We start from the raw sequence: 12,439 nt of genomic DNA on the forward strand, positions 1-12,439 counted from the left end.
GCACACGATATCAGCACTTGTGCATGCACATTAAAGCTAACCGCATTGGCTTTGCCAATGCTTGTTTCAACATAGCACAGGCCACAAAAACACAGTGCATCAATTGCTTTACTTGCACCCGTTGTGTTCAACCTGGCCCTACATTTTTATCCCTGCATGAAAATATGGCCCAGTAAGAGAAATACCGGTGCTAAATGGATCTCTCCTTGAGGTCATCTAAAACAGCACCATTTCAAAAACATAAACAATGTCAATTTCTTCCTTGTTGCATGGCAACAAGCATTGATTGTGGAAAGAAAAGCTCCTATGATTCAATGCTTGCTCGTGGCTAAGCTACTCTTTTCTATTTTCCTTACTAAGCTGAAAAAGGTCCTATTTTACATTGCTGTTTTTGTTAATTGATTCATTTATTCCCAATGTTGCATGTTCGCACATCCACGTTTCCTGGCAGTGACTATGGCAAATGTGCAATAGCTATAAATATTTAGTGCATATGACAATTTATCGTATTAACTTACACTTTTAAATAGGCTTTGCAGGGCTGAAACAAATGACTAATGTATATATTATTCATCTGCTTTGACACCATTGGCCCAGTACAGTCCAGCTGCGAACTCTATCCACAGTGATAATGCTATCAAGTATACTATGCCACATGGATGACTCCATGTTGGCGTGAAAATCAACATTTTTTTTAGATTTACGGTAAAGTCACAATCCTGGCTTTCATTGTTTTTTTAACCAAGCTCATCATTATATTTAATGATTTGGAGCCTTTACATTATGCTTAAATAAAAAAAGTTCTGAGCGATTAAAAAAATATGCTAAAAATTGTGGCCACCTCATTGATTAATCACTATGGTGTTATTATTGCCTTTCTGCATAGCAAGAGACCAGCGACATTGTTTAGAAAATGTGCAGGAGGTCAAAAAACTGCTCTTCGCGCAAAATGTGTCTAGTTTTTACAAATTCGTTTTTGCACCAAAGCAATGTTTGCCTTGGCAGTAATAGGGTACGATATTGGCACTAGGCAACACTTTACCCGGGCGAAATAATGAATTGAAACAATACTTGCTTTGAAGAATGACAATTTTTTACAAAGTGCTAGAACATGCAAAATTGCACTTGTAGCCGTGTGCAAACAAAGGTGTTGCCATGTTATTCCAGTTTGTTTTGTAAAAAAAAAAAATGAGTCCGGATTTGATGCCTTTTTTAGAATAATACGTGAACTTTCAAAGTGGCATAGACCTTGCGACTTGGAGAGCTCGTGCATGGTTGCAGCTCAGCATAGTTAGTCCAATGAAAGGTATCAAAGCTCATGCTTTTATGATTTTCTTGTACTGGTGCAAAGTTTTGGTAATCAGGTCGCTGCTAGGTTGAAGCAGCTGCCATGAATGTTTCCCCAATGTGTCCCAACGTGTTTCGTCCCCCAACACCCAAAGAGTGAGAGTGTAGCTAAAAAGGGGAGTCAAACTGTTTTATGGCAAATCACCTGTTACCCAATCTTCTCCTGTGTGTCGAGCAGTAGTGGTCAGTCTGACAGATCTTCTGGTATCTGAAATGTGAGCTTTCCTCGGGAGACTTAAGGCTGTTCTTAATGGCATTATTTTGCAAGATTTGAATCTTATTAGTAATGTATTTGTTACTACCTACGTAGAGAGCATTACAATAGTCCAATTTAGACAGGATCAAGGCTCTAGCTAAGGTAATACCGTTGTTAGAAGAGAGGAAAGGTTTGGCTGCTCTGATAAGTAGTGTAGAGTCTAGATAGAAGCCAAGGGTTTTAACCTCCTTAGCCACAGCAATGATGTTATTATCGATTTTGAATGAAGAATAGTTCTGGCTTAGTTTGTTGAGATTGGATGTTGTGCCTAGGATGAGGAGTTCCGTTTTGTCATCATTCAAGCATAGACCGCGTGAGGCCACCCATGCCTGGATGATGAGGTACACTCTATTTACAAAGGCCAAATCCTTGTCATAATCCCCTGTCAGCGGAATGAGGATCTGAGTATCATCGGCGTAGTTCGTGTAGGTGATACCCAGACCATCAAGATCATCGAAAAAGGGCTTTGTGAAGATGTTGTACAAAGTAGGAGAAACACAGGAGCCCTGTGGCACACCACAAGTAATAGGCATTGGGCCATCAGCTGCTAACAGACTCGCATTGTTCTGTTGTTGAGAAAGGACTGAATCCAGTCAATTGCCTCTTGGGAGAAGTGGGCTGCCGACTCTAAGTGGTTGCAGAGGATTTTATGGTCAACCAGATCGAATGCTGCTGAGAGATCAAGGAGCAACAGTAGTGCCATCTTACCCTCGTCTCTCAGCTCATCTATTTGTGCCTTAAGGTCTATGAGCGCAGTCTCAGTTCCCTGTTGGGGTCTGAAGCTTGACTGTCTGACTCCTAGAAGGTGGTTGTGTTCAAGGTAATTTTGGATTTGTAGGTATGCTATTTTGTCAAGGATGTTAAGTACGAATGACACTGTGGTGATGGTGCGGTAATTAGTAGGGATGGAAGGATCTAAATGTTGCTTTTTAAGGAGTGGGAGGACCCAGGATTGTTTCAAGTTGTTGGGTATAGTGCCTGTGTTGAAGGAAGCATTGATTAGTTTGGTGATAAAAGGGGAGAGTTCACAAGCTCCATCTTTTATAAGTTGTGCTGGGCATAAGTCACCATGGCAGTTCGAAGGTTTGAGGGTAAGGATGACTTTTTCAACCTCTTTGGTGGATACTTTATGAAAGTTAAAGTAGAGAATGGACATGTATGTTCCCTGCTGGCCTGCCCCCGCTCTACACAAACTCCATTACTGCGCCCCCTCCCACACACAATTCAAACCCCCAAACAAACACACCTGCCATTTAAGGGATTATTGAGTGCAGTGCACTGAGGTGCAAGCTTCAACTTAGTCCTACACTTTTATTTTAAAACAAAACCATTCCAGAACGGTTTCTGTTTAAAATCAAAGTATGGGAACAGTGAAACTTAAAAATAAAAAGTATAGGAGCACCGCTCCCGACCGCTCCCGCCCACTTCGACCTCTGGTGGCGAGATAGTTTCCGTCGCTTGCACATTAGTGTTACTGGATTTGGAAGTGGTGAGGAGAGTGTCTTTTTTATTGTTGATCTTTGTCTGAAGGGTTGTTATTTTATTGGCCAGAGCATTTTGTATGCCCGTGCACCAGTTTTTGTCCTTGAGGCAGGAATCTGAGGCTTGGATAGGGATTCTACCTCTTTCAGAATTGCGAAAAGCTCTTTGGTATTGGATTTAGTTTGAGCGATGCAGAGGTTGTATGAAGTTTATTTGGCTAGGATGATTTCTTTTTTGTAGAGGGAGGCTAGTTTACTCAAGTTGTTCTTGTTAGTCTCTGATGGATCTAGCCTCCAGATTTTTTCACATCGGTGTTTCTCTTGTCTAATAGCTTTTAGGTGAGGAGAGAACCATGTGTTCACATGTTTGCGAGGTTTGCTCTTTCTCGTTTTCAAAGGTGCTATGTCGTCGAGGGATGATAACATTGCTTTGTCTTACATATCTACCATAGTGAAGGGATCGTGTGGTCCGAGGTAGAGTTGAGAGTGGGAAGAATCAAGGGGATGAGGTTTTCAGGAGTAATGTTTCTTTTGTTTCTGGTGGGGACAGCTGGAGCTTTGCTGTCGGTATGCAAGGGAGGTGAAGCCTCTAGGGAGAACGTAATCAGATGGTGGTCAGACCAGGGCTCGGGCATTATAGACGTGACCGTTATAGGGCTGTTATGCTCGGCAATCCAATCAAGGGTTCTGCCTTTAGTATGGGTAGGACCTGTGATCTTTTGGGTGAATCCTAATTCCTCTAGGGAGTTGTTGATTTCAGTGGCATTATATTCTAAAGGATCACTCTAGCCAAGGTTGAAGTCTCCTAGTACGAAACTCAGAGAGGAGTTCTTAAGGTTGTTGACAGGATGTTCGTTAGGTCCTCTTCGAAGGATCCTAGAGGGCCTGGAGGTCAGTATATGAGGTGGATAGATACAGACTGCGTATTGGAAAAGGTTATCTTGGCAGTTAGTGATTCACATGAGTCTGTGTTATGAGGCGGAGAGAGTCTCAGTGTTAGGTTGGTTTTAGCGATTATGGCAAGACCTCCCCCTCGAGAGGTGGTACGATCAAGTCTTAGAAGGGTGTAATCATCTGGGATGGCTAGCATAATTGCTGGACCGGCTGCAGGGTGGAGCCAGGATTCTGTGATAGCTAGGAAGTCTATGTTTTCACTTAGTAGTAGGTCTGCTATATCTGTAGCGTGGGCCACCATAGAGCGGGCATTTATAAGTACACCCTTTGTCCCAGACTGTACTGGTTGGGCCTGTGATGGCTGTACCTTGTGATTGCATTTCGGTGCAGAGATGCATTTCACATGCTGCTTGTTGACTTACATTTTTGTTGCAAATACTATTTGATATGCTATATGTTCATCAAGTTTTCTCTGGCACCATATGCAACTAAATTACTGCTGCTCTGTGGGAGTACAGGGAAGAGGGATATGATATGATATTTTATTTGTATTGCGCTCATGCACAGGTGTTTCAGAGTGGTGGCTAAACCACCTACTCAGCCACACACTACTACTATACTACTACCACTAAAACTACTAAACCAGCAGTGATCCCAAACATAAAGGTAAACAAGGCACAAAACAATAGTACACCTCTTTCGCCCCTTTTTTGTGAAGTGGGGTGAAGCAATGCAATACTCTTAGGAGGGGTTTTGAGCCGGCAACCGTGACAACCCGAAGAGCATTACTGCAATGAATCCAACAAACAAGAATGTCTAATCAAAGTACTACCATAGTGGGACCTTTTATTTATTTATTGTTTTCTTGTTAGAACATACTGTTTCAAAGCACCCACAGGACATGGAGGGAGGGTGGGAAATACAAAGTAAACACAATATTAAAATGCAGAGGAGGTGGGGACAAACCTACTATGCCATGTGAGTATTCAGAACGTGAAAGTGCAGAAAGGAAGAAGGAAGAAGGGGTAAGTGCTTGAGGGTGAGCCATGAACAAAGTGCTAGGAATGCTGAGTGCTACCCGGCCTGGGCCGGGTTAGGTGTAAGTGTGAGTCTCCAGGGCAGAGGGTGTGCAGATGCAAAGTGCTGTGTATAGACAGGAGCTGGGGAGAATTGGTATGGGAGGTTAAGGCCCCGAAGATGCATAAGGCCCCAGGACACCAATACAGCAACTGAGAGATTAGCAGAGGAGAGAAGGGGGGAAGGAGGAGGAAAGTCTTAAGGAGCTTCCAGAATTTGAGAAGATCCTGCTCAAGGCGCAGGCATAGAGGGAGGCTATTCCAAAGGAGGGAGTCCGCAGAGTAAAGAGAGCGACCCCCTGACCTCTGTTTAGCAAAATGCTTTACACACAAGTAGTTGGTGCCAGAGGAGCGAAGTGGTCTAGAGGGAGAGCATTTAGTGAGATAAAGTTGAAGATAGTGTGGTCCTCTGGCCCAGACAGCCTTGTGGATGATGCAGAGGGATTTGAATTTAATCCATGCAGCAACCTGGACCCAGTGAAGACTTTTTAGTGCAGGAGAGATTCAGTCACTGGGTTTAAGGCCAAGGATAAGTCTGGCTGCCCTATTCTGGATAAGTTGAAGGAGTCGCAGAGTGGAAGAAGGAAGATTCTGGAGGACGCTGTTACAGTAGTCAAGTCTAGAGAGAACCAGGGCTTGAGTCACATTGAGCCTCTGAGGGAAAGTAAGAAAAGGTAGAATTCCATTAAGAAGGAAGAGCTGATAGTAGGACTTCTTAGCAATGTCCTGAGTGTGAGGGGGGAAGGAGAGAGAGGAGTCAAAGATGACGCCAAGGTTTCTGGCTTCAGTTGAGGGTGGAGGGGGAGAGCCCATGGGGGAAGGCCAGAGTGAGAGGAAGAAGGAGGGAGCAGGATTGCCAGTGGAGGATCTCAGTTTTACAGGCGTTGAGGCAGGGACCATTAGAGGCGCACCAGGACTGGATGGCAGAAAGGCAGTCATGGCTGATGGATGGTGAAAGAGGGTCAGCAGGTAGTCTGAAGAAGAGCTGTGTGTCATCTGCATAACAATGTAAGTTGGAGGAGAAGGGAATTGGAGTCTAGAGATGCAAGCAGTTCATCACAGGTGTTCAGAAGAGCAGTTTCCATGCCTCTGGATGCTCGGAATCCAGATTGATGGTCATAGAGGCCACCCATAAATTCAGTGTGAGAATTAAGTTGGGGCAAGGCCAGCTACTCAAGTAGCTTCCCCAGAAAGGGGACGATGAAGATAGGGTAATAGCTGGCAGGGCAGGTAGGGTCATAGGAAGGTTTTTTCAGGAGTGGGCACACAAGGGAGTGCTTGAGGGGGGAGAGGAAAGATCCAGTACTAAAAGAGTGATTGCAGAAATCAGCAAAGGCAGGGGAAAGAGAACCAATGTTATCCTTGATGGTTCTGGATGAGCAATGGGAGATCTGTTTAGAAGAGACCTTCATGGAGCGGAAAACTCTGGTAACTCTGGTAACTTCCTAAGGTGTGACAGGAGATAAGGAGGAAAAGGAGGAGCAAGAGGTGAGTGGGGTGAGTGGAGGGGGGACTGAGGGAAGGGTTGTGAGGGAGAGTATAGAGGGTGGTAAGGATGTCCTGAGTTTTGGTGGTAAAGTGTGAGGCTAGTGCATTGCAGAGGGCCTGGGACTGAGAAGGGGAGGAGGACAGCGTAGGGGTTTGCTAGATCCCTGCAGATTTTGAAAATTCAGCCAAGTTATTCGATGCGCCTGAGACCTGTGCCTGAATGTGGGCTCTTTTTGTTGCATGGATGACGAGTCTGTATAGCCTTTGGAGTAGGCAGCGGGCCAGTTTGTCAGAGGATGTGCCAGCGGTTTTCCATTTCCATTTTGCAGCCCTGCACTTTCGTTTCAGGGCTGCAAGTTCGTTGTCATACCAAGTGTTACGCTTAGAGGCAGGTTTCAGATGTATCCTCATGACTGGGGCAGAGGTCAGAGGTAGAGTCAGAGGTGGGGGTTGGGAGGGTGAAGGTGGAGGCAAAGGCAGCTGCAGTCACTCATTTCACAGGGCGGCTGTTAGTGTATGAGGTTGGAGTGGCTTTTGGGGTGCGGATGGAATGAGATGAGAGGAGAGAGTCGTCTGTACAGGAGAGAGGGGTGACTGATGGGGGAGAATGAGAGAGGTCAGAGTGAATGAGGGCATCCAGTGTTGAAAGACCAAAGAAACATAGAGGCTTAGTACCACAAATGAAATACGCCAATCACGAGTTGAAAAGAAAGATATAAGTATCTTTTATTACTGTACAGTTTCAAATCAAAACAGATAGCTATCTGGCTCCCAACACCTCGCAGTGTGTACCAGCAGACACAGTGGGCGTGAGAGTGCTGGACATCTAAACACAGACATATTTATACAGTTTTTGCAACATTGTCCAGCCTCTCTCCAAGCTAATAATGCAGTGGCTAGAGTTTGTGCCTAGTTCATATGACAGATGTTACAATATTATACAAAGGATTAAACAAGTTTGCATGTCCATAAAGTCACAATGATGCTGTTGGTTCTCTGATCCATGGTAAGCCTTATTCCACGAATCGCTACAATGCAGTTCAGCCAGAACACACAATCTGAGTTTGCTTTCCATTGTCTCTTTGTTTATACGAGGATGAGGCTTGTGAGCGCAGACAACACTTGGATGACAGTTCATATGAAGCACAAGGTTTCTTTGCATTAGTCAAATAGTCTGCTCTCGGTCAGCCTAAACATTAACGAAAACTCAAAGGTCGTTTGGCTCGACTGTAAGTCGAAAACACAGTCCACCATCTTAGAACATGGAACAAGAGTCAAAATCAAAATGGCGTATGATTCTTAAAATGGCAGCTAAGTTAATCAAAAGGCAAAACATTACAAACGCGGTTTTCTGTGTAACGCGAATGGGCTTAGGCCAATATTCATAATAAGGAGGTATTATATGATTAGGTTTAACAAACCCTCCTTTTGGCCTAAGCCAAGAGCATTACTCAAACATTGGGCCTCATTACGAGAATGGAGGTAGCCATGGAGCTATTAGCTCCATGGCTGCCTCCATTCGGCAATGGGGACTTACCGGGTTACTCCGAGATAGGAAGACCCGGTAAATCCTCCATGCAGGAACCCATCCCCATTCCCATTTGAGCCCCCATAGGGCTGAATGGGAATGGGGAAGGAGGTAATAACGGGCAGAGTACAACTTGCGCGTTATTGCCTCCCTCTTCCCCTCGCGGGACCCAGAAAGCACGCCTGGTTTTACCAGGTGTGCGAACCGGGTCACGCGATGGGAAGCTCGTAATCGGCACTCCCGGATTGAAGGGGGCCAGTCCCGTACCGGCCCTTCAATCCGGGAGCGCCAGGGTTATAATGAGGCCCATTCACACTACTCAAAACCCCACGCCTCAATGTCCGTGCACCCTGAATCATATTCTTCAGAAATATCAATTACCATTAGATCCTTTATAGTGATATCCTTCATTACAAAAACATTAGTCATTTTCTTGGGTGCGGGTATTTTTGCTTCTAATGTACCCACAGTTTGCGCGCAACATCCCCCTAACATCGAACATATGGCAGGAAGACATTGGGCCTCATTCCGAGTAGGGCGGGAAGGGATACCGGGGACTGGTAAGGAGACCGGTGCCAGTAATCCCTTACTGCCCTACTAGAAGGTCCCTTAGCGGGTCCCTCCAGTAATGCCTGGTCTGACCAGGCGTTATGGACGGGACCCGCAAAGGGACCAGGGTGCAAATAACGGGCTTGACATGCGCGAGCCCATTATTTGCGCCCTCCCCATTACTATTTGAGCCCCCATAGGGTCTTAATGGTGGACTTACCGGTCCCGCAAAGGTCGGACTACACAGGTAAATCCCCATTGAACTAGACCGGTGCCGGACCCATTATTGGTGGCAGTCATGGTGCAAATAGCGCCATGACTACCACCAATCTCGGAATGAGGCCCATTGTATGCAACAACAACAGAACAATAGAACACCAAGGATTACCACTAAGACTGCAAAGAGCTTCCATCCCCATGAATGTAGAAAGTCCCAGAACCAAGCACCAAGATCCCAATTTCCCTCGGGAACATGTACTTCCGTACTCAGGACATGCAGATTTTGTATCGCCTTGAGTATGGTAGGGGAGGAGTCAGACACAAAAACACAACAAGCAGATCCCACCAATGTACATACCCCACCACGTTCAGCCAGGATGATGTCTAACACCATCCTGTTTTGTAGGGCTACTAATCTAGTTGCTTTCTGTTACAGCGTCATGTTGTATAGTATATCGGTGGTTCTGTTGATGGTCCTCTCAAATACTCTTGCCAGTCTCCTAATATCCTCAGAGTTCCTTATCTGTCCCCAAAATGGCACAAAGGATTTTGCTACATCACCCAAAACCTGTGAAGGAGTATCACCATTCTCGTCCCGCCTTGGACGAGTTCTAGAGACCTCAGAGGTGCTAGCTACATATACCCCTGGTAGCAAGATACCCAAATAACAAGTACCCTGCCAATCTCTAGATAACCAAGGATAAGCGTCATTGCCACAGACAAAATAAATGGGATCAGCTACATACAAAGGTCTGTCCTCACTAGTTAAATGTTCAATGTTGGTACAACCCTCAAAAGTACCCATTGATTGAGAACAATCCCTTTGTATGTATGAGGAAACGGAGTTGGGGCTATGATTGATACTATAAGAAGGAGGCATGGCGTCCCAGTCGCCTACGGGAGCCATCTTGAAAGAAATTAGCATTTGGAAAGGTCTAGAAAGTCTATCGGAAGGCCTGATAGAAGCAACATTGAGTTTGCTCCTATTTGCAAAAAGGGAACATCCCAAAGGTGTCAGGACTCGTCTTTCGAATTCATTCAGATTAGTCCCATCGAAGTTCCCAGAAATACTATCATTCCAACGACCAAAGAATAGTGCCCTTAGTGAAGCGTAGCATGCAGTAGTCAAAGGAAGAGGATGAATATACCAGCCCAACCCTTTTTCCCCGTGTTGTGCCAAATGCGAACATATCCAGCAATTTGTTCTATTTAAAATCACATGGGTCGGATTCATGATTAATAGTAGAGTGTTATTGTGGTAACTCTGTCTGTGTTGGGAATCCCTAGGAGGTAGAGTGTGCAGAAGCACAAAAGGTGAAGACATAGTAGGAACACTTTTGGTTGGTAACAAAGTCTCAAGTGGATGCACCCCCTAAATATACCAGAACCCAAGCGCAAATACAACTGTTAGACCAGTTAACATTATTACAGGAAAACAATGAGTCCTCAAGGAACATGATTTTTGATGTTCAAAGTCTTTCCCCGTACGAGTAGAGTTAGAAAAGGCCATTGTTCCTCAAAATCTGTTTAAAAAGTCTCCCCGTCAGGCTCCTTAAGTTCGTCCGTTGGTGATCTCCTGACCACGTGGCTTATCTTGCTTGAAGGTAACTGTGCCGTCCTGGCCACTTATTTATGTTTCAGCGAGAAAGTGGCAAGGACTAACTCAGTTCTTGTGGGCACAGCCAATGCTATGCTGTAAGTCTAGTGTGGACGCACATCGTACCTCGAGACTCCAGCTACGGTGTGATCTGCGAACAAAGTGTCGTTGCTTCCTGATGGAAGTGGCGAAACAGAAGCAAGATTGCTCAAGGGTGCAGAAAGATCTGAGGAAGAATTCAAAGGCAAAGCAGCAGTCTCCCCAGGGCCCACAGGCTCAGGAGGAATCTCCAAGACACCCTTGGTGTTGTCCAAGACAGACTTGTCATGCGGAACAGAACAAACTGTCTCCTTCTCTTCTCCTTCATCGAGTGGCAGAGGAAAAGGTATCTTCTTGACGTGTGTCACGTGGATACAGTGTCTCTTGCCTGCTACTCGTACAGCGGTCTGTCTGGCCTACAGGACCTGAAACGGTCCTCTGCAGCGCAGTGCGAGACAGGAGGCTCTTTCAAAGGTTGTCACGAGCACCAAATCACCTGGTCGAAGTCGATGATCTGGCCCTTCGTATTTTATTGGGAGTGTTTCTCGCACCTGTTTATAAATCAAATACATGTTTTGAGTTAACTGGTCAGCATTCAGAAAGGAGCAAATGCTCCATGTCTTTCAGTCTTTTGGGCTTGGGCACATTCCAAATATTGGCTGGTCTCCCCATTATTATTTCATAGGGGGAGAGTCCAGTTCTTGTTTGGGTGGTCGTCCGCATGGACAATAATACTACCGGTAAGGCATCTGGCCATTTCAAATTACTACTATCGCAAACCTTAGCTAGCTTGTTCTTTAAAATACCATTATGGCATTCTATAAGTCCGGCACTCTGAGCGTTTCTGGCTGAATGGAACCATTTATCGATTTGTAATCCCGCGCATACTTGCAGGATAACAGCAGCAATGAAATGTGGACCATTGTCCGACCAGATGACCCTCGGCAAACCAAACCTAGGAAAATATTCTTTCAGCATGGTTTTTGCCATTGTCATTGCTGTGGCATCTTTCACAGGGAAGGCTTCAACCCACTTGATAAAGGCACAAATGACTACCAGAACATACTTATAGTTCTGGCAGCGCTCCATTTCGATGAAGTCGAAATGTATCACTTCAAAAGGCACAGAGGGGGGACCAGAACTACCCCTCGGTGTCGAGGTACCCTTTCCCACATTATGCTGTAAGCATACCATACAATTTTGGACCAAACGCTCAGCAGTCTTTGAGATGTTTACATTTACCCAGACAGGTTCTAGCAGTTTACACATTTTTCTAGCACATATATGAGCAGGACCATGATCCATCGTAACCATAGCAGTGACATAAGCATCGGGTAGCATCCTTCTTTTCTTGTCATTGTCTATCCAACAACCTTCATCATCTAAACTTGCTAAACCCTCAGCCCATTGCTTAAGCTCTTTGGAGTGGCATCATCTGTAATTCTTGTTATCAAATCAATTCCTTTATCTATTATACAGGTGTTTGTGGCTTCTTTTGTTACATACATTTCTGAATACAAATCAGTGTCAGTCTGTTTGGCTATCCTGTCAGCAAAAGTGTTTCCCCTCCCCACATCTTCCGTTGATTTCTGGTGTGTGGCGCACTTCACAATTGCTAGTTGAGTAGGAATCACAAGTGCTGAGAGTAGCCAAACTATCAAGGTACCATGTTGGATCTTAGTTCTGTGTGAGGTCAAGAAACCTCTTTCTGCCCATAGTCTACCAAGTTGTGAACCAAAGGTATACTGGCTGTCTGTAAATATATTAACTCTTAGCCCTTTGGAAAGTTCATAAGCTTGAGTCAATGCGATAATCTCTGCGGCATGCGCGGAGCTATGCAAAATTATTTTGGTTTCCACAATAGTGCTTAATGTAGTGATGGCATAAGCATCAGTGGATGTACCATCCAGAAGTTTGAAGCAGGAGACATTGCAAAACAGCTCCCCTTGTGGATATTTCAATGGT

Source organism: Ambystoma mexicanum, chromosome 11, assembly GCF_040938575.1.
Source record: "Ambystoma mexicanum isolate Mex_15411 chromosome 11, UKY_AmexF1_1, whole genome shotgun sequence".
NCBI lineage: Eukaryota > Metazoa > Chordata > Amphibia > Caudata > Ambystomatidae > Ambystoma > Ambystoma mexicanum.